General features: G+C 46.1%; 1 protein-coding gene across 2 annotated transcripts in view; it reads right to left on the bottom strand.

Annotated features, from left to right (window-relative positions):
• cdh24 (cadherin 24) overlaps window positions 1–23567 on the bottom strand; it is a 52268-nt gene extending 28701 nt beyond the window's left edge. The window contains exon 1 of one of the 2 annotated variants that reach the window (XM_062957530.1): window positions 23339–23567. The gene's annotated coding sequence lies outside the window, so the exon portion shown is untranslated. Of the gene's footprint in view, window positions 1–1841; window positions 2682–23338 lie in introns of those variants that run through there. The other variant, XM_003229018.4, reaches the window with a different exon arrangement.
• Between the last annotated feature and the right edge of the window lie 2256 nt (window positions 23568–25823).

The raw sequence follows: 25823 nt of genomic DNA, 5'->3' as shown, positions 1-25823 counted from the left end.
GAAAGAACAAGAGTAGTGGAATGGTTCATGCCAGAGCTTTCCAAATTATGTGTCGCGACGTATTAGTGTGATGCCTACATTGTGTAAGTGTGTCGCACAAAACCTCTGCATCTATGTGAAATAGAGAATAAATCATATCTGTTGTCAAAGATTTTCATGGCCGGAATCACTGGGTTGCTGTGAGTTTTCCAGGCTGTCTGGCCATGTCCCAGAAGCATTCTCTCCTGATGTTTTGCCCACATCTATGGCAGGCATCATCAGAGGTTGCAAGGTCCATTGGAAACTAGGAAAGTGGGGTTTATATACCTGTGGAATAATGTCCAAAGTGGAAGAAAGAACGCTAGTCCGCTTGAGGCAAGTGTAAATGTTGCAATTGGCCAACTTGATTAGCATTTAATGGCTTTGCAGATTCAAAGTCTGGCTGGTTCCTGCCTGGGAGAATATTTTGTTGAGAGGTGTTAGCTGTCTCTGATTGATTCATGTCTGGATTTCCCATTTTCTGAGTGTTGTTCTTTATTTACTGCCCTGAATTTAGAGGGTTTTTTTAATACTGGTAGCCACATTTTTTTCATTTTCATGGTTTTCTAATTCCTGTTGAAATTGTCCACATGCTTGTGGATTTCAATGGCTTCTAAAATCTTAAATCTAAAACTCTAAAATCAGGACAGTAAATAAAGAACAACACTCAGAAAACAGAGGAATTCCAGACATGAAACAATCAGGGCCAGCTAACACCTTTCAACAAAGGATTCCACCAGGCAGGAACCAGCCAAGCTTTGAAGCTGCATGGCTATTCTATGCTAATTCAAGGCGGCCAATTGCAACATTCACACTTGCCTCAAACAGACAAGAGTTCTTTCTTTCTGGACATTATTCCACAGATATATAAATCCCACTTGCCTAGTTTGCAACAGAGCTTACAACCTCTGAGGATGCCTGCCATAGATGTGGGCAAGACGTCAGAAGAGAATGTTTCTGGAGCATGGCCAGATAACCCGGAAAACTCTCAGCAACCCAATAAACCATACATTTTAAAATATATAAATGAAAAGTTTTCCTGAGATATGTTTTGTCTCCATATATTTCGTTATAAGAATTGATGCCTTGTGTCTGTATCTCTTCTAACGGTGGTTTGGTTTAACACCCGGTTTGCTAGGAAATCTGAATGACTGTGTCGCGAAAAGCTGCACATGGAAAAAGGTGCGTCGCCGACATGACATGTTTGGAAAGCTCTGGTTTTAGCATTGGACTATGATTCTGGTGATGCAGAGCTCTTGCGAACCTATGGGATGACCTTGGGCAAGTCACACTCTCTCAGCCTCAGAGAAGCCGAACAAATTTTGCATAGACTTGCCTTAGTGTCCCTGAATCTGCAACAGCAGAGCAAGGCTATGGGTGGTAGGATGACTTCGTAGGCCTCTCATCCACAAGTGAATATTGACCAAGGGTTGCCATAAGTCAGAAATGACTTGCAGGCATGCAATGAAAACCACGGATCATCACATAGGTACAAATAGGGTTTGTGTCACTCTCTCGCCTTCCACCTGGAAACCTTTAGCACCACCTTCTCCCCAGTTTGCACCTTGGATGCAAGTGCTATGCAACTGCGAGCCCTCTTGGTGCATCTCTACATTCCTACAGCGCAGATGATGACCCCCAATGTTCCTTCATGATGAAGCCCGCTGCTCTCCCCGCTCCCTTTCCGCATCCTCCTGGCCGCACGCATCATCCCTTTTAAACCATCCATCCGTCTCCTTAAACACCCACTCGGTACCCATCCATCCGTCCAGAGAAATCTTCAATATGCCCGTCGTCCTCCCTGCCACCTGCCTATCACCAACCTGTCCGCAGACGGCGCTTAACCATTCATCTAAGCCATCTGCCCATCCGTCCGTCCATCCGTGCAGATTATTTATCTACCCGTTCAGCAGTTCCTCCCTCCCTCGCTCCCTCCTTCCTTGCATCCTGCATCCCTCCCTTTGCCGCTCTCACTTTCTCATCTCTCTGTCTCTGCCTCTCTGTTCTGCATTCCCCTCAGGTCTGGCTCTTCAGCCGGCCCTGGAGACAAGAGAAGAAAAGATGATGGATGGAGCACGGAATGGACAGGCGGGCAGAGATGGGCGCAGTCGCCAAAAAAAAGGAACGGCCCAAAAAAAACACAGGCACAGACACAGACCACATTTGCGGTGATGCTGCCTTTCCAAAGATATGTGGGCTTTGGTTTCTGCAATTGTTCTTTGGTACCCAAACTAAGAACAGAACGAACACCGGGCCAAGAAAGACACGAAGCAAATGCTCAAGCGGACTAGCGTTCTTTCTTCCACCTTGGACATTATTCCACAGGTATATAAGCCCCACTTTTCTAGCTTCCGATGGACCTCACAACCTCTGAAGATGCCTGCCATAGATGTGGGCAAAACATCAGGAGAGAATGCTTCTGGAACATGGCCAGATAGCCTGGAAAACTCACAGCAACCCAGTGATTCCAGACATGAAAATCTTTGACAACAAATATGATTTATTGTCTATTTCACATAGATGCAGAGGTTTTGTGTGACATATTCATCTGTTTTGAGTCTCGTTTGCAGAAAGAAAAGGCAGGGTATAAACATAATATACAGTAGAGTCTCACTTATCCAAGCTAAACGGGCCGGCAGAAGCTTGGATAAGCGAATATCTTGGATAATAAGGAGGGATTAAGGAAAAGCCTATTAAACATCAAATTAGGTTATGATTTTACAAATTAAGCACCAAAACATCATGTTATACAACAAATTTGACAGAAAAAGTAGTTCAATACGCAGTAATGTTATGTTGTAATTACTGTATTTACGAATTTAGCACCAAGATATCACGATATATTGAAAACATTGACTACAAAAATGGCTTGGATAATCCAGAAGTTTGGATAAGCGAGGCTTGGATAAGTGAGACTCTACCGTAATACTACTACTACTACTACTAATAATAATACTTTATTCTTGTATCCCGCCACCATCTCCCCGAAGGGACTCGGGGCGGCTTACAACAGGGACGTACCCAGCATAACAACATCACATCGTAAAAACAGTGATTTAAAACAGTAGTTAACACAATGCAACAATAAAATATGCACATAAATAAATACCTTAAATAATAATAATAATAATACACCCCATACTATACCATTAATTTTGTATTGACTTGATATTAATACTGAAATACAATTATTAAAAAAAAGACAAATAGACAACTCCCACAGATGTATTGCAAAAATAGCTTTGGGTTGCTGTGAGTTTTCCTGGCTGTATGGCCATGTTCCAGAAGCATTCTCTCCTGATGTTTTGCCCACATCTGTGGTAGACATCCTCGGAGGTTGTGAGGTCTGTTGGAAATTAGTCAAATTATATATCTGTGGAATATTCAGGGTGGGAGTAAGAACTCTTGTCTGCCTGAGGCAGGTGTGAATGTTTCAATTGGCCTCCTTGATTAGCATTGAATAGCCTTGTAGGTTCAAGGTCTGGCAGCTTACTGCCTGGGGGAATCCTTTGTTGCAGCCCATGCAGCTGTGGACAAGTCTACATAGGAATCACCCAACACAGCAGGAACATGAAAGACACTGCAGACTAATCCGACCAGAGAAGTCAGCCATAGTAGAGCACGTGATGAACCAACCTGGACGGAGCATATTATTTGAGAACACAGAAATGCTGGACCACTCTGACAACCACCACGTCAGACTACACAGAGAAGCCACTGATATCCACAAGTATGTGCACAATTTCAACAGAGAAGAGGAAACCATGAAAATGACCAAAATCTGGCTACCAGTATTTTAAAAAACTCTGAAATCAGGATAGTAAATAAAGAACAACACTCAGAAAACAGGAGAATTCCAGACATGAATCAGGGCCACTTCCCAACAAACACTTCCCAACAAAGGATTCCCTCAGACAGTAAACTGCTAGACCTTCAAACAGACAAGAGTTCTTTCTCTCACCCTGGACATCATTCCACAGATATCTAAACCCCACTTGCCTAGTTTCCAACAGACCTCTCAACCTTTGAGGATGCCTGCCACAGATGTAGGTGAAACGTCAGGAGAGAATACTTTTGGAATATGACCATACAGCCCAGAAAACTCACAGCAACTCAGTGATTCCGCCCATGAAAGCCTTCGACAACACAAAAAAAATCTTTGTGATTTTATTTCAATTTTTATTTAAAGCATTCTTTTTTGCCAGTTGCTTGCATTCTGGTTAACTGAGAGTCTATTGTATATGTCAGTAAAAGACAACCGCATACATTTCTGTGCTCAAGCCAGAACTCCTGTTGATATAGATCTGGAGGAACCCCCCCCCCCCCCGAGTCCCATCATCCTCTGTCTTCTAGGACCCTTGACCGCTCCACTCGCTTAAATAGCTTTCTGCTTGGAGTGCCCTCTTATCCTTCACTTGTAACTACAAAATATTCCGCCTCTGAGCGCTTTGTTTCAAGAAAAATCTAATGCCAGGGCTCTGAAATCTATCGGGGAAAACACTCACTCTGATCCGGAATCTGTTACCTGAAGGCAGGTCACTCACTCGGGGGAAAAAGCTTGGGAAAGTTACTTTTTTTTTGGACTGCAACATCCCCCCTTTCAATCCCAGACAGCATTTCCAAAAAGCAATTTTCCAGAATCCACCAGGGAACATATGCCTCAAAATTTCACACACAAAAGCCAGGACATGAGTGGGCAGGCAGTACTGGAAAGTAGCCATGACGGAATAGATATGTAAATGTATATTAATTACAAGGAAGGCTACACGAAATAGGATAGATTGCAGTGGGAAAGTCTTATTGGGAAAGGCAATTGAGTTGCTCGAGTGCAATTTTGTGCTTTGAGCTTAGTTTGGAGCAATGGAAGGGGGAAAGTGGGAGGCAGAGAGAGAAACTGGGACATATTAAAAGCAGGTGAGCAAGTAGAACGGCAGAGGAGCAACATCAGGAACATCACCATCAAATAGAAAATAATGCAGGCTGAATAGGGCATTGTGGGAAGCTATATCAAGTAAAGGACTTTTTCAACATTCTGGTCAAAGGCAAAAAGAAAACACTACACTTGGTTCTTTTCTTTTCTACAACTCTCTTTGGGAGTTGTATTTGCTGGGATTTATAGTTCACCTACAATCAAAAAGCATTTTGAACTCCACCAGCAATGGAATTGAACCAAACTTGGGACACAGAACTCCAATGACCAACAGAAAACACTGGAAGGGTTTGGTGGGCAACTGGGCATTGATCTTGAGTTTTGGAGTTGTAGTTCACCTACATCCAGAGAGCACTGTGGACTCAAATAATGATGGATCTGGACCAAACTTGGCACAAATACTCAATATGCCCAAATTTGAACACTGGAACATTGGGTAAAATAGACCTTGACATTTGGGAGTTGTAGTTGCTGGGATTTATAGTTCACCTACCATCAGAGAGTCTCTTGAACCCCACCAACGACAGAATTGGGCAAAACTTCCCACTTGACCAAAAGAAAATATTAGAGGGAATTGGGAGGAATTGACAGAGATTTAGGGGAGATGTAGTTCACCTCCATCTGGAGAGTACTGTGAACTCAAATGACTATGAGAGGATTTGCCATCTCTTTCCAAAAAGTAAGAGAAGGACAGGCAGAGAGATCTTCAGCATTTCTAAAACCATCAGAAATATGTATTTTTGAGGGTCTTTGGTGACCCCTCTGACACTCCCCTCATGACTCCCCCAGGGGTCCCGACCCCCAGGTTGAAAAATGCTGCTCTGAAGGCCTTGTAAAACTATAAAGTTAAAGGTTTCCCCTGATATTAATTAAGTCCAGTTGTGTCCGACACTGGGGGTTGGTGCTCATCTCCATTTCTAAGCCGAAGAGCCGGCGTTGTCTGTAGACACCTCCAAGGGCATGTGGCCGGCATGACTGCATGGAGCGCTGTTACCTTCCCACCGGAGCAGTACCTATTGATCTACTCACATTTGCATGTTTTCAAACTGCTAGGTTGGCAGAAGCTAGGGCTAACTGCGGGTACTCACTCAACTCCCTGGATTCGAACCTGCAACCTTTCAATCCGCAAGTTCAGCAGCTCAGGGCTTTTGTTACTAGTTTTATTTTTCATTGTTGGATTGTATGTTATTCTGTTATTGATGTTTTAAAAATGTTTTTAAGATGTTTTAAGATGTTTTTAAATTGTTAGATTTTAGCCTGTTCTTGTAACCCGCGCCGAGCCCTAGGGGAGTGGCAGCATATAAGTTTGAATAATAAATAAATAAATAAATAAATAAATAAATAAATAAATGTTGTGTATTTATTTATTTTATTTTATTACTTGTATTATTTTTAAATTGTTGTATGGTTCTGTTTTTATTATGTGTATTGTATTGTATTGTATTGTAGTGTAGTGTAGTGTAGTGTATTGTTTTTATCATGTTGGAAACTGCTCTGAGTCCCCTGAGGAGATAGGGCAGTATATAAATAAAGTATTATTATTATTATTATTATTATTATTATTATTATTATTATTGACACAACGACATAGTCTGACACAGCAAACAAGATAGATATGCTGGATTTCGTATCACAAAATCACAAGTCGAACACTTCCCAAGCGTTTAGGACTGTGTGATGTATTTTCGGATGATGCGTGCAGATCCCAGTCGGGTGGCCTTTTGCAGTTGGCAGATCGTAATTTTGTCAATGTCTATTGTTTCCAAATGCCGGCTGAGATCTTTTGGCACAGCACCCAATGTGCTGATCACCACCGGGACTATTATTATTATTATTATTATTATTATTATTATTATTATTATTAACACACTGCGCCATAGGGGGGCCTGGTGTAAAACTATAGCTCATAGGATTCCATAGCCTTGAGCCATCCATGGCAGTTTTCGTGGTGTCAAATAGAATCCATTCTACAGCTTGGGATGTCATTATGTGCAAGGCATCAAGTACAGATAGCATTGCGCCGTGGCCATTCAAGTGGTGTCAAATTGCATTCGTGCTGCAATGTAGATGCACCTCTAGTTCCCCATCCTCATGAAAAGCCTGGCGCCGGTCCAAATGCTCTCTTCTTCTTCCAACATTATTGCAAGCATTATCTTCCGCCTTGCTCTCCCTTGCCCTCTTTGTATTTATGTGGTTCTGCCAGGGTCTATATATTCATCGCTACTCTCTCTCCGTTTTTCTCTCCCGTTTTTTTTCCTTGTTAACGATTTCCCTCTGAGGCCGCCGTTCAACCCAATTAACCTGCAGGGCAGCCAGGCCCAACCGCGGCCTGACCCGCCGGCACCTTTGGAGCCGGATCCAGAAAAGGCAGTCAATGAAACCTTTGCCCCCCCCCCTATTTGCCTTCCCCATTTGCCCCCTTTTGCTCAATGGCACCCTCTATGGAAAGGGCCGGGAAGAGCGGATACCCCAAATCCCCCCTTTCATGTCTCGGGGACCGACCCAAACAGGGGAATGAGGCGTAATCGCCCTAATTCATTCCGAGCGACAACTGCTTCAGTCACTTGGCTTCTCCTTATTGATCGGAAATGAAGATAAACAGGGAGGAAATGAGCAAAAAAGGCGGAGGGATGGAGAGAGGGAAGAAAAGGAGGTTAAGAACCACTGGCTGCAGCAGGTGCACCCCCCTCCCTCCTTCCAGCCCTGGATTTAATCTGAGATTACCGTAGGACAGGAATATAGAGCTTTCTATATACGGCGGACTCTCAGTTAACTGGCACTCGGGTAAATGCAGATAGTAGACACCAGAGAAAGGGAAGTTCTGGTTACTTGAGCATTACTATGAAAAATAGGCCTAATATTATACACCATGTGTACCATACACCAGGCATGGACAAACCTGGGTCCTCCAGGTGTTTTGGACTTCAGCTCCCACAATCCCTAACAGCCCCAGGCCCCTTCCTTTCCCCCCTCAGCCTTTGAGAAATTACTTGGACTACAAGTCCCATCATTCCCATTGAAGGGTCCATAATTAATGGAACCTATTTGCATTTGCTGCAGGAGGCCGATGCATAGAGCAGCAAAGCCTCTTAGAAATGACTTACTTGGACTACAAGTCCCATCATTCCCATTGAAGGGTCCATAATTAATGGAACCTATTTGCATTTGCTGCAGGAGGCCGATGCATAGAGCAGCAAAGCCTCTGAGAAATGACTTACTTGGACTACAAGTCCCATCATTCCCATTGAAGGGTCCATAATTAATGGAACCTATTTGCATTTGCTGCAAGAGGCCGATGCATAGAGCAGCAAAGCCTCTTAGAAATGACTTACTTGGACTACAAGTCCCATCATTCCCATTGAAGGGTCCGTAATTAATGGAACCTATTTGCATTGTTGCAAGAGGCTGATGAATAGAGCAGCAAAGCCTCTGAGAAATGACTTACTTGGACTACAAGTCCCATCATTCCCATTGAAGGGTCTGTAATTAATGGAACCTATTTGCATTGCTGCAAGAGGCCGATGCATAGAGCAACAAAGACTCTGAGAAATGACTTACTTGGACTACAAGTCCCATCATTCCCATTGAAGGGTCCATAATTAATGGAACCTATTTGCATTTGCTGCAAGAGGCCGATGCATAGAGCGGCAAAGCCTCTTAGAAATGACTTACTTGGACTACAAGTCCCATCATTCCCATTGAAGGGTCCGTAATTAATGGAACCTATTTGCATTGCTGCAAGAGGCTGATGAATAGAGCAGCAAAGCCTCTGAGAAATGACTTACTTGGACTACAAGTCCCATCATTCCCATTGAAGGGTCTGTAATTAATGGAACCTATTTGCATTGCTGCAAGAGGCCGATGCATAGAGCAACAAAGACTCTGAGAAATGACTTACTTGGACTACAAGTCCCATCATTCCCATTGATGGGTCCTTAATTAATGGAACCTATTTGCATTTGCTGCAAGAGGCTGATGCATAGAGCAACAAAGCCTCTGAGAAATGACTTACTTGGACTATAAGTCCCATCATTCCCATTGAAGGGTCAGTAATTAATGGAACCTATTTGCATTGCTGCAAGAGGCCAATGCATAGAGCAGCAAAGCCTCTGAGAAATGACTTACTTGGACTACAAGTCCTATTACCCACAACTATGGTGTCACTAACGGGACCTGTTTACTGGGCTGTAAGAAGCCAATGCACAGAGCAAAAACTCTTGAAAAATTATTTACTTGAACTACAAGTTTCATCACCCTCATGGGAAGGGTCAGTAATTAATGGAATCCATTTGCATTGCTGCAAGAGGCCAATGCAAAGAGCAGGGCCCTTGGGAAATTATTTACTTGGACTACAAGTCTTATCATCCCCGGGGGAGTCAATGCTGCGGATGATGGGACTTAGACTGTTATTTCTGGGGGACTCAAAGCAGGCATTCCATGCAGTCATGCCGGCCACATGACCTTGGAGGTGTCTACGGACAACGCCGGCTCTTCGGCTTAGAAATGGAGATGAGCAACAACCCCTAGAGTCGGACACGACTGGACTTAACGTCAGGGGAAACCTTTACCTTTACAAAGCAGACAGAGAAGAAAGTCTATCAGTGTTTTCCCCAAACTTAATTTTGACTTCATCTCCCAGAGCTAGAGGAAGAAATGATGGGACGTGGGTTTGAAAAGCCAGAAAGACTTGCAAGACCGAAATTAAATTTAATGTATTTACGGGTTGCTTGAGAGTTCTGGTTAAATGAGAGTCTATTGTATTTTGATTCTGGGATGCGATTCCTAATAACTGAGTGAAATCCACTTTTTGGTCTTTCTGTCTCACCTATTTGAACCCATCGCTCCCCTTGTGCAAAAAAGAGCCCAGTTCCTCTGAGCATGTGCAAAGGGCATCCCCAAATTGGCTTCCAAAGGGAAAACATTCCAGATGGGAAATGTGACTTCCAAGGAAATCGTTTCGCCTTGCCTTGATGTCCCCCTTGGATTAAAAATAGCTTTGCCTTGCAGGGAACCCTCAACATCTTTCTTTTTAGATCTTTGCTTTCTTAACTTCTGTTTTTACAGCTGTATGCAGCTGGAATTGCTCCAAAAAAAAATCCTCCATGACCTTGGGAAGTATTTATTGGTGCCCATAGTAAAGATAAAGGTTTTCTCATGACATCAAGTCTAGTCGTGTCCAACTCTGGGGGTTGGTGCTCATCTCCATTTCTAAAGCCGAAGAGCCAGCGTTGTCCGTAGACACCTCCAAGGTCATGTGGCCGGCATGACTGCATGGAGCTCCGTTACCTTCCCGGTGAAGCGGTACCTATTGATCTACCCACATTTGCATTTGCATGTTTTCGAACTGCTAGGTTGCATGTTTTCGAACTGCTAGGTTGGCAGAAGCTGGGGCTAACAGCGGGAGCTCACCCTGCCATTGTTCGTGGGGACAATGGCGTTGTAGTCCAACATCCCTCCCCGTTCCCAAGACTAGGTGAAGGACTGACAGTTCCCATAGATTTAAAAGGATATCGGGAAAGACGAAGAAGAAGAAGAAGGAGAAGAGTAATAGCTTGCCGTATCTTCTGGGAATAAAGATAAGCAGAAATACATTTGAATTGCGAGAAGGTACATTTAAGATTGGAGAGATCTGAGGCTAGGACAGAGGAGAACAGAAGGGGGGGAGAAACCCACTTAATGCTTTTAAAAAGCAAATAAGGAAGAAAGAATCAGTCCAAAGAAGTGACAATATTTCAGGCTTTACAGCAGGCATGGTCCAACTTCGGCCCTCCGGGTGTTTTGGACTTCAACTCCCACAATTCCTGGCCTCAGGCCCTTTCCTTTTGCCCCTCAGCCGCTTAAGCGGCTGAGGGGCAAAAGGAAGGGGCCTGAGGCCAGGAATTGTGGGAGTTGAAGTCCAAAACACCCGGAGGGACGAAGTTGGACCATGCCTACTATAGAGATTTCAGAAGGAACGCTTCCTTTCCAAAGAATAGAATACCAGCCTGGGTGTTACTATAATAATATATCGTAGTCACTTGGCAAGTTGTCTTACAGCATGCTCCAAAGGTCCCAGGAATTGCTGGCTTCTAGCCTCAAATATCTCAGATCCCTGAACTGTATTGGCAAAATCCCATATAAAGCCTAAACCACCCTTTCCCCCCTATAGACAGTGCTTAAACTTTGCCTGATCTCGGATGCTAAGCAGGGTCGCCCTCGGTTAGTGTTTGGATGGGAGACCACCCACAAATCATACTGGCAAAATCCCATATAGAGCCTAAAGCACCCTTTCTCCCTACAGACAGTGCTTAAACTTCGCCTGATCTCGGAAGCTAAGCGGGGTCACCCCTGGTTAGTGTTTGGACGGGTGACCGCCCCCAAATCATATTGGCAAAATCCCATATAAAGCCAAAGCACCCTTTCCCCCCCTATAGACAGTGCTTAAACTTTGCCTGATCTCGGAAGCTAAGCAGGGTCGCACCCGGTTAGTGTTTGGATGGGTGACCGCCCCCAAATCATATTGGCAAAATCCCATATAAAGCCTAAAGCACCCATTTCCCCCTATAGACAGTGCTTAAACTTTGCCTGATCTCGGAAGCTAAGCAGGGTCGCACCCAGTTAGTGTTTGGATGGGAGACCGCCCACAATTCATATTGGCAAAATCCTATATAAAGCCTAAAGCACCTTTCCCCCCCTATAGACAGTGCTTAAACTTTGCCTGATCTCGGAAGCTAAGCAGGGTCGCCCCCGGTTAGTGTTTGGATGGGAGACCGCCCACAATTCATATTGGCAAAATCCCATATAAAGCACCCTTTCCCCCTATAGACAGTGCTTAAACTTCATCTGATCTCGGAAGCTAAGCAGGGTCGCCCCCGGTTAGTGCTTGGATGGGAGACCGCCCACACATCCCAGCTTGGGTTAGTGTTTGGATGGGAGTCCGCCTACGGATCTCTTTCAGAGGAAGAACTATCCAAACCACCCCTGAGTGAGTATTCCTTGCCCAAGGAAACTCATTGAAATTAATGGTGTCACCATAAATCAGCAAAGTGATGTGAAGACATATAGACATGCCCAAGCTGTCCTTAGATAGCCCCTTAACATGTGGTTTGTTTGGACTATAACTCCCAAAATCCAAGCTGGCTGGCAAGCTGTAACTTCCAGAGCATGGGAAATGGGACTATATTTCCCAGAATGAAAGCTAGTTTGGGAATTCTGGGAGTTGTAGTCCAAACAGAAATCCCAAAAGGACTGCCAAGGAATACCAAGTACTACAAACACCGTTCCAGAAGAAGGATGTGGCAAAAAAGCCTCTGAGGATTTCTTGCATAAGAAAACCCTACAAATGTGTTGTCAAAGGCTTTCATGGCCGGAATTACTGGGTTGCTGTCTGGTTTCCAGGCTGTCTGGCCATGTTCCAGAAGCATTCTCTCCTGACGTTTCGCCCACATCTTGGCAGGCATCCTCAGAGGTTGTGAGGTCTGTTGGAAACTAGGCAAGTGGGGTTTATATATCTGTCCAGGGTGGGAGAAAGAACTCTTGTCTGCCTGAGACAAGTGTGAATGTTGCAGTTGGACACGTTGATTAGCATTGAATGGCCTTGCAGCTTCACGGCCTGGCTGCTTCCAGCCTGGGGGGATCCTTTGTTGAATGTGTGAATGTTGTGACTACCAGTATTAAATCTGGCTGGCAGTAGTAAAAAAAAATCAGGACAGTAAATAAAGAATAACAGTCAGAAAACAGGGGAAATCCAGACATGAAACAATCAGGGCCAGCCAACACCCCCCAACACAGGATTCTCCTCGGCAGGAAGCAGCCAAGCTTTGAAGCTATAAAGCCTTTCAATTTTAATCAAAGTGATCAATGAAAACATTCACGTTTGCCTCCAACAGACAAGAGTTCTTCCTCCCACCCTGGACATTATTCCACAGATATATAAATCTTGCCTCGTTTCCAACAGACCTCACAACCTCTGAGGATGCCTGTCATAGATGTGGGCGAAAGCTCAGGAGAGAATGCTTCTGGAACATGGCCATATAGCCCGAGAAAACTCACACCAAACCCTACAAAATGCATGGGGTCACCATAAGTTGAGCGGCGACTGGAAGGCACAGATAAGCAGAATTTCATTTTCGACTGTTCTATTTCCCTTCAAGACAGACGACACCTACACGGGCGGTGTTTTTACACATCTCTGCCTTTGCTCTCCTCCTGTTCAGATCCCATATTAGCAGCATTTATTCATGCTCAGACACAGCACTCGAGGGGACTCAGAAGCATTGTCTCCTGTTAGAAAAGGAGCACGACGGGCGCCACTTATTCATTTGTTCCCAGACTAATCAACCCCGAATTAATTACCGTTCGGCGGGTCATCGAGACAGGTTTGAATTAACTCTGGCAAAAATACACACACACCCAAAGAGCGTGCAAGGAACTGGGAAAACAAACCTGTCCCGCTCTTTTAATATTTCAGGTTTGGCCCAACAGAAAGGTGGCTCGGCAAGAGAGACGTTCCATTCCACGTTCCCCAAAGCTGCATTTTAATACGAGATCCGAAAGACACCTAAAAGGATTAGCTTGCAAGTGGAGTCTGCTCCTCTGGAAGCTTTTAAGCAGAGGCTGGATGGCCATCTGTCGGGAGGGATTTGATTGCGTTTCTCTGCCTGGCAAATTGCGGTTAGAATTGGATGGAGATCCAAAAGCCGTCCAAAAACTACCCAAGAGGATTATCTTGCAGGTGGAATCTTCTTCTCTGGAGGCTTTTAAGCAGAATCTGGATGGCTATCTGTCAGGAGGGCTTTGATTGTGACTCTCCACCTGGCAGAATGGGGTTAGAATTGGATGGAGATCCAAAAGCTGTCCAAAAACTACCCAAGAGGATTATCTTGCAGGTGGAATCTCCTTCTCTGGAGGCTTTTAAGCAGAAGCTGGATGGCCATCTGTCGGGAAGGCTTAGATTGTTATTCCCTGCCTGGCAGGATGGGGTTAGAATTGGATGAAGATCCAAAAGCGGTCCAAAAACTACTTAAGAGGGTTATCTTGCAAGTGGAATCTCCTTCTCTGGAGGCTTTTAAGCAAAAGCTGGATGCCCATCTGTCGGGAGGGCTTTGATTGTGACTCCCTGCCTGGCAGAATGGGGTTAGAATTGGATGGAGATCCAAAAGCAGTCCAAAAACTACCTAAGAGGATTATCTTGCAAGTGGAATTTCCTTCTCTGGAGGCTTTTAAGTAAAAGATGGATGGCCATCTGTCGGGAGGGCTTTCATTGTGACTCTCCACCTGGCAGGATGGGGTTAGAATTGGATGGAGATCCAAAAGCAGTTCAAAAACTACCTAAGAAGGTTATCTTGCAAGTAGAGTCTTCTCTGGAGGTTTTTAAGCAAAAGCTGGATGTCTATCTGTCGGGAGGGCTTTGATTGTGACTCCCTGCCTGGCAGAACGGGGTTGGACCGGACGCTCCTCAGGGTCTCTTCCAATTCTATTAATTTACATCTCAAATGAACTCTCCGTCTCTAAGCCAAAATCCTGACCAGCCAAGCGGAAATCTGGACCATTCGTCTGACTCAGAAACGGTTACACAAATCCCATTCTCTAAATGCCGAGGCATGACCCAAGATGTGACGTCCAGAGCCAACCCCCAAATATTGTGCCGCCCGAGGCCAGACCCAAAACGGGTGAGTATAGAGTCCTTGAACGGAGGTTATCCTTTCAAGGGCACAGCGGGCCTTTTGGGTGCCGAGCAGAAACAGAATTGGTCCCGAAACCGACTGCCAGACTCAGATCTGCCTCCCGAGGCAAGGACTTAGATCTTCACATCTGGGTCAGGTTTGCTGGAGATATATAGCGTCGGAAGGGATATATTTATTATATTTATATAAACACTAGCTGTACCTGCCCACGTGTTGCTGTGGCTAAGTATGGTGGTATGGGAAATAAAGTATTGAGGAATTGGTGGTAGTTAAGGTAAAGGGTAAAGGTTTTCCCCTGACATTAAGTCCAGTTGTGTCTGACTCTGGGGGTTGGTGCTCATCTCCATTTCTAAGCCAAAGAGCCGGCGTTGTCCATAGACACCTCCAAGGTCATGTGGCCATTGGCATGACTGCATGAAGCGCCGTTACTTTCCCGCCGGATCGGTACCTATTGATCTACTCACATTGGCATGTTTTCGAACTGCTAGGTTGGCAGGAGCTGGGGCTAACAGCGGGCGCTCACTCTGCTCCCAGGATTTGAACCTGGGACCTTTTGGTCCGCAAGTTCACCAGCTCAGTGCTTTAACACACTGTGCCATCAGGGGCCCCTTTTACACTGCCATATAATCCAGTTCAAATCAGATAATCTGTATTTTATAGGCAGTGTGGAAGAGGCCTAAGTGAGGCCTAACTCTGCCTGTCCCCTGGGCTGAGTGGGTTGCTAAGAGACCAAGTGGGCAAAGCATAGCCTTCTAACTGGCAGCAATTGGATAAAAACAATTATTCCTCTCCCTCTAATTAGGATTTTATTTTTATTTTCTTTTTGTTGTATGAACGTAGAGGCATGGATGAGGGGTTGTGCTGCCAAGTTTAGTGTTTCTGGGATGTGTAGTTTTATTGTTTTGTCCTAGGCAGAAATTTCATTACCCTTTTATATATATAGATATATAGGAGTCAAGTGTCTTGATCAGGCATGGGAAAACTTAGTCCCTCCGGGTGTTTTGGACTTCAACTCCCACAATTCCTGGCCTCAGGCCCCTTCCTTTTGCCCCTCAGCCGCTTAAGCGGCTGAGGGGCAAAAGGAAAGGGCCTGAGGCCAGGAATTGTGGGAGTTGAAGTCCAAAACATCTGGAGAGCCGAAGTTTGCCCATGTCTAATCTACACCATAGAAAAATACAACCTGATACACTTTAACTGCTGTGATTCAATGCTATAGAATCCAGGGAGTTATAGTTTTACAAGGTCTTTAGCATCCTCCACCAAAGAGTGCTGAATGCCTCACTATAGGATCACACAGCTTCGAGCCATCATAGTTAAAGTGGTGTCAAACTGCATTCATTCCACAGTGTAGATGAGCCCCAAGTGATTACTGAGCTACAATTGTTTGCATTGGAGACTAGAGTGAAGTATTTATTATTCTTACTCACTGCACCATATAAATGAATACAGTGAACTTCTTACTCACTGCACCATATAAAAGAGTGTTTTGAATACAGTAAACTGCCTTGATCAAACTCTCTGTCCCTCCAGCGCAGTATTATCTCCTCTTACTATAGGTCTCAGGTGGAAAGAGGTCCTTTCCATTATTTGATTGTATTTTTAATTACGGAGAGCTTCCTCAAGCCAAACATCCTCACTGAAGTCAAGCGTATCCCTTTCATTGCTGTCTGCTTTCAAGTCATTTCTGATTATGGTGACCTTAATATAGCGGGCGCATGAGGCTGAGAGTATGTGACCCTCCGTGAGTTGATCAGAATTCGAACCCAGGTCTCGAGAGTCATCGTCCAGGGTTCAAATCACTACGTTACACTTATTTTGGCTGCTGGAGCTTTACACTTTGGAGATCAGATCCCTAATATCAGTAGTAGTCTGGGTTGCTGAGAGTTTTCCAGGCTGTATGTCCATGTTCCAGAAGCATTCTCTCCTGACGTTTTGCCCACATCTATGGTAAGCATCCTCAGAGGCGAAACATCAGTGGTGAGTTTTCCAGCCTGTATCACTATGTTCCAGAGCATTCTCTCCTGACGTTTCGCCCACATCTATGGCAAGCATCCTCAGAGGCGAAACATCAGCTGTGAGTTTTCCAGCCTATATCACCATGTTCCAGAAGCATTCTCTCCTGACGTTTCGCCCACATCTATGGCAAGCATCCTCAGAGGCAAAATTTCAGCTGAGATTTTTCCAGCCTGTATCACCATGTTCCAGAAGCATTCTCTCCTGATGTTTCACCCACATCTATGGCAAGCATCCTCAGAGGCAAAATGTCAGTTGTGATTTTTCCAGCCTGTATCACTATGTTCCAGAAGCATTCTCTCCTGACGTTTTGCCCACATCTATGGCAGGCATCCTCAGAGGCGAAACGACAGGAGAAAATGCTTCTGGAACATGGTCAAACAGCCCAGAAAATTCACGGCCATGAGAGCCTTCGACAACCCAGTAGTAGTTGCTAGTAAGTTTATGCAGCATCAAAGGAGAAAGCACTCTGCTCATGCCCAGAGTATAAGCTTCCTAAATATTACATTTCTCCAAGGCAACACTCCAAAATATCTTTGTTTCCATCTAGCAGCCTCTTTCTCAACTGGTGCGGAGAATACTTATTATTTTAGCTTCGCAAGTGTCACTCGTGAATGTTGTGACTATGACTCCGAAAGCAATTTTTTTTTAAAAAAAGCAGATTTTTCACTTAAGTAAAAACCAACCTACAAAATCGATATGCATTCTTGCTGATGTATCTTTACATCAGCAAGAATGTGTTAAGAAGGCGGTCGGCTTATTTATGTCGCCGTCCCGCGGAAAGCGTAGATCCTAATCTGCATTACGGGCTGTGATTATCCAACGATTACTTCCTTCTGGATTAATTAATCCACAAATTGAAAGATTGATCACGTCCGTCTAGATCCGCATCCATCTAGATCGGCTAAACGGTTTTGAGGTGGCGCATCCCTAAACACTGTGAACTCATTCCTATTGGGAAGTAGGTTGCCAACTGTCTTCACTCTCTGTGTTCCTCTGCTTCTGGCCCGAACAAGGCTCAGAAATGAAGCTATTCTTTTCCCCCTTGGGATGTAAATAATTGAATTTTCTGCCATAATGAAATGGAGGGGAATATTTCAGCTAGTCAAGGTCTCCTCGGTTTGCCGTTGAAAGCAGAGGAGCAAAGGCAGAAAGGCCAAGTTGGCATCCCTACCTTGACCATTCATCCACCAATTTACATTGCACTGATTGATTTAAGTAACCAATGTGTGTATTTGATTCTATATTAATATTGATGTGTTGGATATTTAATTGGATTGCTGTGAGTTTTCCAGGCTGTATGGCCATGTTCCAGAAGCATTCTCTCCTGACGTTTGGCCCACATCTATGGCAGGCATCCTCAGAGGTTGTGAGGTCTGTTGGAAACCAGGCAAGTGGGGTTTATATCCCTATGGAATGATGTCCAGGGTGGGAGAAAGAACTCTTGTCTGCCAGAGGCAAGTGTTAATGTTGCAATTGGCACCTTGATTATCACCGAATAGCCTTGCAGCTTCAAGGTCTGGATGCTTCCTGCCTGGGGGAATCCTTTATTGGGAGGTGTTAGCTGACCCTGATTGGGTTGCTGTGAGTCTTTCGGGGAGTATGGCCATGTTACAGAACATTCTGTCCTGACGTTTTGCCAACATCTGTGGCAGGTATATTCTGATCCATACAGCTTGAAAGATTCACAGCCCAAAAGACTCACAGCAACCTAGTGATTCCGGCCATGAAAGCCTTCGACAATAAACTGACCCTGATTGATTTCTTGTCTGGAATTCCCCTGTTTTCAGAGCTTTGTTCTTTATTTACTGTCCTGCTTTTAGAGTTTTTTTTTAATACTGGGAGCCAGATTTTGTTCATTTTCATGATTTCCTCCTTTCTGTTGAAATTGTCCACATGCTTGTGGATTTCATTGGCTTCTCTGTGTAGTCTGCCATGGTGGCTGTTAGAGTGTTCCAGCATTTCTGTGTTCTCAAATAATATGTCCAGGTTACTTAATCAACAAAGGATTCCCCTGGGCAGGAAGTAGCCAGATATTGAAGCTGCAAAGCCATTCAGTGCTAATCAAGGTGGCCAATTGCAACATTCAACCTTGCCTCAAGCAGACAAGAGTTCTTTCTCCCACTCTGGACATTATTCTACAGATATATAAGCCCCACTTGCCTGGTTTCCAACAGACCTCACAACCTCTGAGGATGCCTGCCATAGATGTGGGTGAAATGTCAGGAGAGAATGTTTCTGGAGCATGGCCAGACAGCCTGGAAAACTCACAGTAACCGGTGATTCTAGCCATGAAAGCCTTTGACAACACATCTTTTTAATTGTTGTGAGCCACTTTGTGTCTCGGTTACAGAGATAAATGTGGAAATCAAATACATATATGAAAATAATAATATAATAATAATATTGTCTCTATTATACAGGGAAAAATAAACCAACCCCTTTTGTTGACCCCAAAAAATGTTCGATTCCCTTTCAGAAATACTAGAAGGGAAAGAGGAGGAAAGACAGAGATTCCAAAGGAAAATGCTGCACATATGTATATTTAATATTTGAAAACTTTGCTATTTCAATGCACGTATTTGGTGGTAAACCAAGAGCTTGTTCCCACTAAAAGGAACCAGTGGATCCCACTGAGGTCTCTCTAGGTTGTCATCCTCCTCCTCCTAATCCACAGCTGTTTGCCTTTGTTTTAATTCATTCTTCCTTTTCCCCCATCTTCCTTCCCTCCAGGCCGCTCTGTCTCTTTCTTTCTTCCCTCCCTCCCTCCCTCCCTCCCTGCTGCCCAATTCTAAGCGGATTTTTTAGGATTAGTTATTCCCAGACCCTGGGAGAATAAACCCAACAAATCTTATTTCGCCTCGTTGGAAAATTGACTCCAAAGGGAGGGAGGGGATGAAGGGATGGGGAGAAGAGACAGCCTTTGACAAGGGGGGGGAAAGGCATTTTAAGGGGGGAATGGAGACAATCCCCATGTAAAGAGATGCCAGGAGGACACCAGAGGGGCACTGGGACGAGAACAGAGCCTAATATGATTTATTCGGGGATGAAATGCAGAGGACATTGGGCCTTGTGTTGCCACAAGCAGGGGTGGGTCTAGATGGCCTCGAGGCTCCCTCAATCAACTCCAAGTCTTGCCAATTGAAAAGCTGATCCACAGGCATCGAAATTAAAAGGATTCAGCAGGTGGAAAGGGAGGGTCCAAGTGCAGATGGAGATGATGGAGAGGCAAGGCCAGGATGTCTTTATTGAGGGGATCCAAAAAGTATTTGCAAAAAGTGGGGAGAGAATATCACAATACAGGGTTCGGTGTGTGTGTGTGTGTGTGTGTGTGTGTGTGTGTGTGTGTGTGTGTGTATATATATATATATATATATATATATATATATATATATATAGGCTAGAGTGATGGTCATTAACAGGGCGAGGAAGAGATCTTGAAGAAGGCTTTGGAGATAGTGATGGAGAAGGCTTAAAAGCCTCCTTCTCTGGAGGCTTTTAAGCAGAGGCTGGATGGCCATCTGTCAGGGCTGCTTTGAATGAGATTTTCCTGCTTCTTGCAGGGGGTTGGACTGGATGGCCCGTGAGGTCTCTTCCAACTCTACGATTCTATGATTCTAAGGGAGAGATAATGGGAGAGTGGAAAAAGATCTATAGGTTGCCCCCAGTTCAATGGGGTAACTAGAAAAAGAAGGGAAAGACTTATGGGAGGAGCCCAGCTATGGGTTGAGGGATAGGAATAAAGATCCATGGGGTGAGATGGAGATGGAGTGAAGGAGCAATAAGACAAGGGGAAAGATTTGTGGGGATCCAGCTTTGGGTTGAAGGGGCATTTAAAAGAGGAGGGGAAAGATCTGTGGGGTGACCCCAGCCCAAGCTCCAAGTCAGAGAAGAAGGGGAAGGACCCATAGGATGACTTGGGGCTGAGCTGAGAGGGGCAACCAAAGAGAGGGAGGTGAGATGTATAGGGTGACCCCAATACTGGGCTGAGAGGGAGACAAGATGTATGGCATGACTTGGATCTAGGTGAAAGGAAGGCGGAAAGTCCTGTGGGGTGACCCCAGCTTTTGGTTAAGAGAGGGCGTGCAGGGGGAAGGGGAGAAGATCTATGGGGTGACCCTAAGTCTGAGAAGGAGAGGAAAGATCCATGGGTTGCCTAAGGTCTGGGCTGAGGTGGGCAACAAGGGGGAGGGAGAAAAGATAAATGGGGAGAAGCCCAGCTCTGCATTAGGGGGGCATTGGGAGGGAATGTTGACCCCCTGATTTGGATTGAGAGGTGCCTTCAGAGGGGGAAGGAAAAGATTTGGGGAGGCATCTCTGGACTTGGGGAGACACTGAGAGGGAGAGAGATTATTTGGAGCGCAAAGATAGAATAGGAGCCCCAGTTTTGGATTGAGGGATAAGGAAAAGATTTGGACTTGGGGAGACATTGAGAGAGAGAAAGAAATCATTTTGGGGCACAAACATTGATTAGGGGCCCCAGCTTTGGATTGAAAGGTGCATCCAGAGGGAGAGAGACATTATTTGGAGGGGACAAAGATTGTTTAGGGAGCCCAGCTTTGGACTGAGAGGTGCATCCAGAGGGAGAAGGATAAGATCTGGGGAGGCATTTCTGGACCTGGGGAGAGATTGATTAGGGGCTGCAGCTTTGGAATGAGAAGTGCCTTCAGAGGGGGAAGGAAAAGATTTGGGAAGGCATTGCTGGACTTGGGGAGACACTGAGAAAGAGAGGGAGAGACATTATTATGGGGGGGGGGATTGATTAGGGGCTCCAGCCTTTGATTGAGAGGTGCATCCAGAGGGAGAGAGACCTTATTTTGGGAGGCAAAGATTGTTGAGGGAACCAGCTTTGGACTGAGAGGCACGTCCAGAGGGAGAAGGATAAGATTTGGGGAGGCATTTCTGGACTTGGGGAGACATTGAGAGGGAGAGAAATTATTTTGGGAGGCAAAGGTTGATCAGGGGCTCCAGCTTTGGACTGGGAGGTGCATCTAGAGGGAGAGAGACATTAGTTGGGGGGGGGGGGCAAAGACTGTTTATGGAACCCAGCTTTGGACTGAGAGGTTGCATCCAGAGGCAGGGAAACATTATTCTGGGGGGCAAAGTTTGATTAGGGGCCCCAGCTTTGGATTGAAAAGTGCTTTCAGAGTGGTAAGAAAAATGATTTGGGAAGGCATCTCTGGACTTGGGGAGACACTGAGAGAGAGAGAGATAGATAGATAGATTATTATGGCGGGGGGGGGGGGGGCAAAGATTGATTAGGGGCTCCAGCCTTCGATTGAGAGGTGCATCCAGAGGAAGAGAAAGACATTATTTTGAGGGGCAAAGATTGTTTAGGGAGCCCAGCTTTGGACTGAGAGGCGCATCCAGAGGGAGAAGGATAAGATTTGGGGAGGCATTGAGAGGGAGAGAGAGATTATTTTGGTCAAACCCCAGCTCTGGACTGGAGTGGGGCATCCTGATGGGTGGGTGGGTGGGGGGTAAATAAATAGGGGTGCGCCATGAGAAGTGGGGGAGACATTTGAGAAGGTTGTGGGTGAGACTGGAGCATCCTCCCCCCCCCCCCACCCCTGGTGCGGGAGGCTGTGGGTCAGGAGGGGGTCACGTGCTCTGCTGCCCCCTTCCCCTCCCTCTGTGCCCCCCTTTTCTCCTGCCCCCTCCCTCCCCTCCCCTCCCCTCCCTGCTCTGCAGTCTCCCGACTCTCGGGGTAGATTTACAACCCGGGGCTGGTGCGTGCGTGAAATCTGTAATGAGGCGCCTCGGAATCGGGGAATGAGACAGACAGGAAAGAAAGAGAGAGAGGGGGAAAGCATGAGAAGAGGGGGAAAGGGAGGGGGGAGCTCTGGGTTCCCCTCGGTCCCCAAACATGCCCCCCTTCCTTCTCTTCCAGACGGGAATCCCGCCAGCCACAACATTGGTCACCATCGATCCGGAATCCTCTCCGGAGGATGGAGAGAAGGAAGGAAGGGAGGAAGAAGGGAAGGAAAAAGCCCGGCGGAGGGACGAGTGTGACTGCGACCCCCCCGTTTTTCCCCCTCCTCCTCCATCTCCCCCACGATTCCCTCTCTGGTCACGTCCCCCAATCAAACTTTGATTCCCTTCCTTGTTCCTTCCACTAACATAACAATACAGAGAGAAGAGATGGCGGTATTGGAAGGACAGGAAGGAAGGAAGAAAGACCCCAGTTTGGGGCTGAAAGGAAGGAAGGAATGAGAAAGTGGGAGGGACGGCGGGCTTCAATGGACCCCCCGATTTAGGAAGGACACGACACCCCCCCTGGGCCCCAAAAGACTTCACTTTGGGTGAAGTCTTCCAACGCCTTCAAAACAACCTCGAGAAGAGACCAAATCCGATCCCTTCCAGATGTGTCTCCAAATCCAAGGGTTTGTTTTGAGTCCAGGGAATTCGGGGGAGGGGGGAGAGAAGGGGGAGAGGGACCCCTATCCGAGCTCCTATTTATATCGAGAGTAGATCAAGTGGGATTAAGTCGGATCAAGGAGGGATCCCGCTCTTTTCTCCCCCTCTCCCCAATTCCCTTCAAGGCTGGTGGAGGAGGGATGGAGGAGGGAAATTCAGGGGCAGACTTGGGGGTCTCTCCCTCCTCTCTCGGAGTGACTCTGCCCCTTAGATCTTGCCCCCCCCCCCCCGCCTTCGGGGGACTCCACCCTCCATCATCCCTCGTCCCTCCAAAAGTAGGAAGATCCTTCCTTACCTGGTGTTGTGTCTGGGACTCGGGGAAAAGGGGGAAGAAAGGAAGGAAGAAAGCAGGGGAAGGAAGGAGAGCGAGAGAGAGATTGGGAAAACGAGGAGGAGGGGAAAGAGGGAGGCAAAGGGCAGAGGAGGAGGAGGAGGAGGAGGAGGAAGGGAGCGCGGCAGGACCAGCGACGGAGGGATGCAGAGGTGCCTCCTTCTTCTGCAGAGATACTCGCCTGATCTCTCTCTCTCTCCCTCCCTCTCTTCCTCCTCCTCCTCTTCCTCCTCCTCCTCCCTCAGATACTACGTCTCCCCTTCATCTCCTCCCCATGACAGGAGAGAGGGGAGAGCAAGGGAAAGAGAGACCCCCCCCCCCAACTGAGAAGCAACAGCTCCCCAACCCTGACCCATATCCCCACCTTCTTCCTCTTTTCATCAATGCCATTCTTCCATTCCTGGGCCCATAACCTTTCTTGAAGCATGCTCCTAACTCTCAGCCCTGTCTTCTATTCTGGAGTCCTCTGAAGCCCCCCCCCCCAACCCTGACCCATACCTCTTTTCATCATCAAAGATACAGAATGGGGGACGATGCCTGGCTCCACAGCAGTAGTGTGAAAAGGATCTCGGAGTCCTCGTGGACAACAAGTTGAACATGAGCCAACAAGGTGACGCAGCAGCTCAAAAAGCCAATGGGATTTTGGCCTGCATCAATAAGAGTCTAGGGGTCCCCACACTAAGGCCCAGGGGCTGGATGCGGCCCTCCAAGGTCATTTACCTGGCCCCTGTCCTTAACTTGAGACTTAGAGTTGACCTAAGTCTACCTGGTCTTTGGAGGTCTCTTTGCCTATCTATGGTCTTATGAGATCATCTAGATGGTCTTTGGAGGTCTCTTTGCTTACCTATGGTCTTATGAGACCATCTAGATGGCTTTTGGAGGTCACTTTCCTTGCCTATGGTCTTATGAGACCATCTAGATGGCTTTTGGAGGTCACTTTCCTTGCCTATGGTCTTATGAAACTGTCTAGATGACCTTTGAGGGTCCCTTTCCTTACCTATGGTTTTATGAGATTGTCTAGATGGTCTTTGAAGGTCTCTTTTCTTAGCTATGGCCTTATGAGACCATCTAGATGGCTTTTGGAGGTCACTTTCCTTGCCTATGGTCCTATGAGACCGTCTAAATGGCCTTTGAGTGTCCCTTTCCTTACCTATGGTCTTATGAGACTTTCTAGATGGTCTTTGGAGGTCTCTTTGCTTACCTAGGGTCTTATGTTAGGGTTGGCCTAAGTCTGAAATGACTTGAAGGCACACAAGTACAATCCTAATTTTTTACTATTTCATCCTAGTCCGGTCCCCCAACAGTCTGAGGGACTGTGAATTGGCCCTCCACTTAAAAAGTTTGAGGACCCCTGGTCTAGTGCCTAGATCCAGGGAAGTCATGTTACCCTCCATTCTGCCTTAGTCAGACCACACCTGGAATCACACTGTGTCCAGTTCTGGGCATCGTAAATGAAGGGAGGTGTTGACAAGCTGGAATGTGTCCAGAGGAGGGCGACTCAAAGGATCAAGGGTCTGAGAACAAGCCCTATGAGGAGCAGCTTAAAGAGCTGAGCATGTTTAGCCTGCAGAAGAGAAGGCTGAGAGGAGACATGATGAGAGCCATGGATCAAGATGTGAGGGGAAGTCATAGGGAGGAGGGAGCAAGCTTGTTTTCTGCTGCATCTCCTGCCTGGGACTAGGATGCAGAACAACAGCTTCAAACTACAGGAAAGGAGATTCCACCTGAACATTAGGTAGAACTTCCTCACTGTGAGAGTTGTTCAGCAGTGGATCTCTCTCTCTGCTCCAGAGTGTGGTGGAGGATCCTTCTTTGGAGGCTTTTAAATATACTCTGGATGGCCATCTGTCAGGGGTGCTTTGAATGCAATTTTCCTGCTTCTTGGCAGGGGGTTGAACTGGATGGCCCACGAGGTCTCTTCCAGCTCTATGATTCTATGATCATAGCCCCTTTTAATCATCAATGACATTCTTTCATTCCTGGGTCCATTTCTGGAATGTCTATCCCCCCTTTTGGAACCCCTTCTTCCCTCCTGGAGTTCTCCCTCCAGGTCCTCTGGTATCCCTCCCCAATCCTGACCCAGAACCCATCTGGAAGTAGACTTCTAACTTCAATCCCAGCTTTTTGGGGACCCTGTTTTCCTTCCTGGAATCCGCCAAAGCCCCAACCCTGACCCATAGCCCCTTTCTCGTCATCAATGCAACACTTTCATTCCCGGGCCCATAACCTGTCTAGAAAGAGAACTTTGTCTCAATCCCACCTTTATTTTTGGACCATATCTTCTTTCGTGGAGCTCTCCTTCCAGATCTTCTGATGACCCTCAACCTTGACGCGCAATGTTCTCCCTTTCAGCAATGCCAATCTTTCACATCTAGGCCCACAATCTCTTGGAAGCAGATTACTACTTCTCTCTTCCTCTTTTTGGAGCTCCATCTTCTCTGGAGCTCTC

Source organism: Anolis carolinensis, chromosome 6 (genome assembly GCF_035594765.1).
Source record: "Anolis carolinensis isolate JA03-04 chromosome 6, rAnoCar3.1.pri, whole genome shotgun sequence".
In the NCBI taxonomy this organism is placed as follows: domain Eukaryota; kingdom Metazoa; phylum Chordata; class Lepidosauria; order Squamata; family Dactyloidae; genus Anolis; species Anolis carolinensis.
Note: the sequence above shows the minus strand (reverse complement) of the source record. Positions and strands in the feature narration are given on the sequence as shown.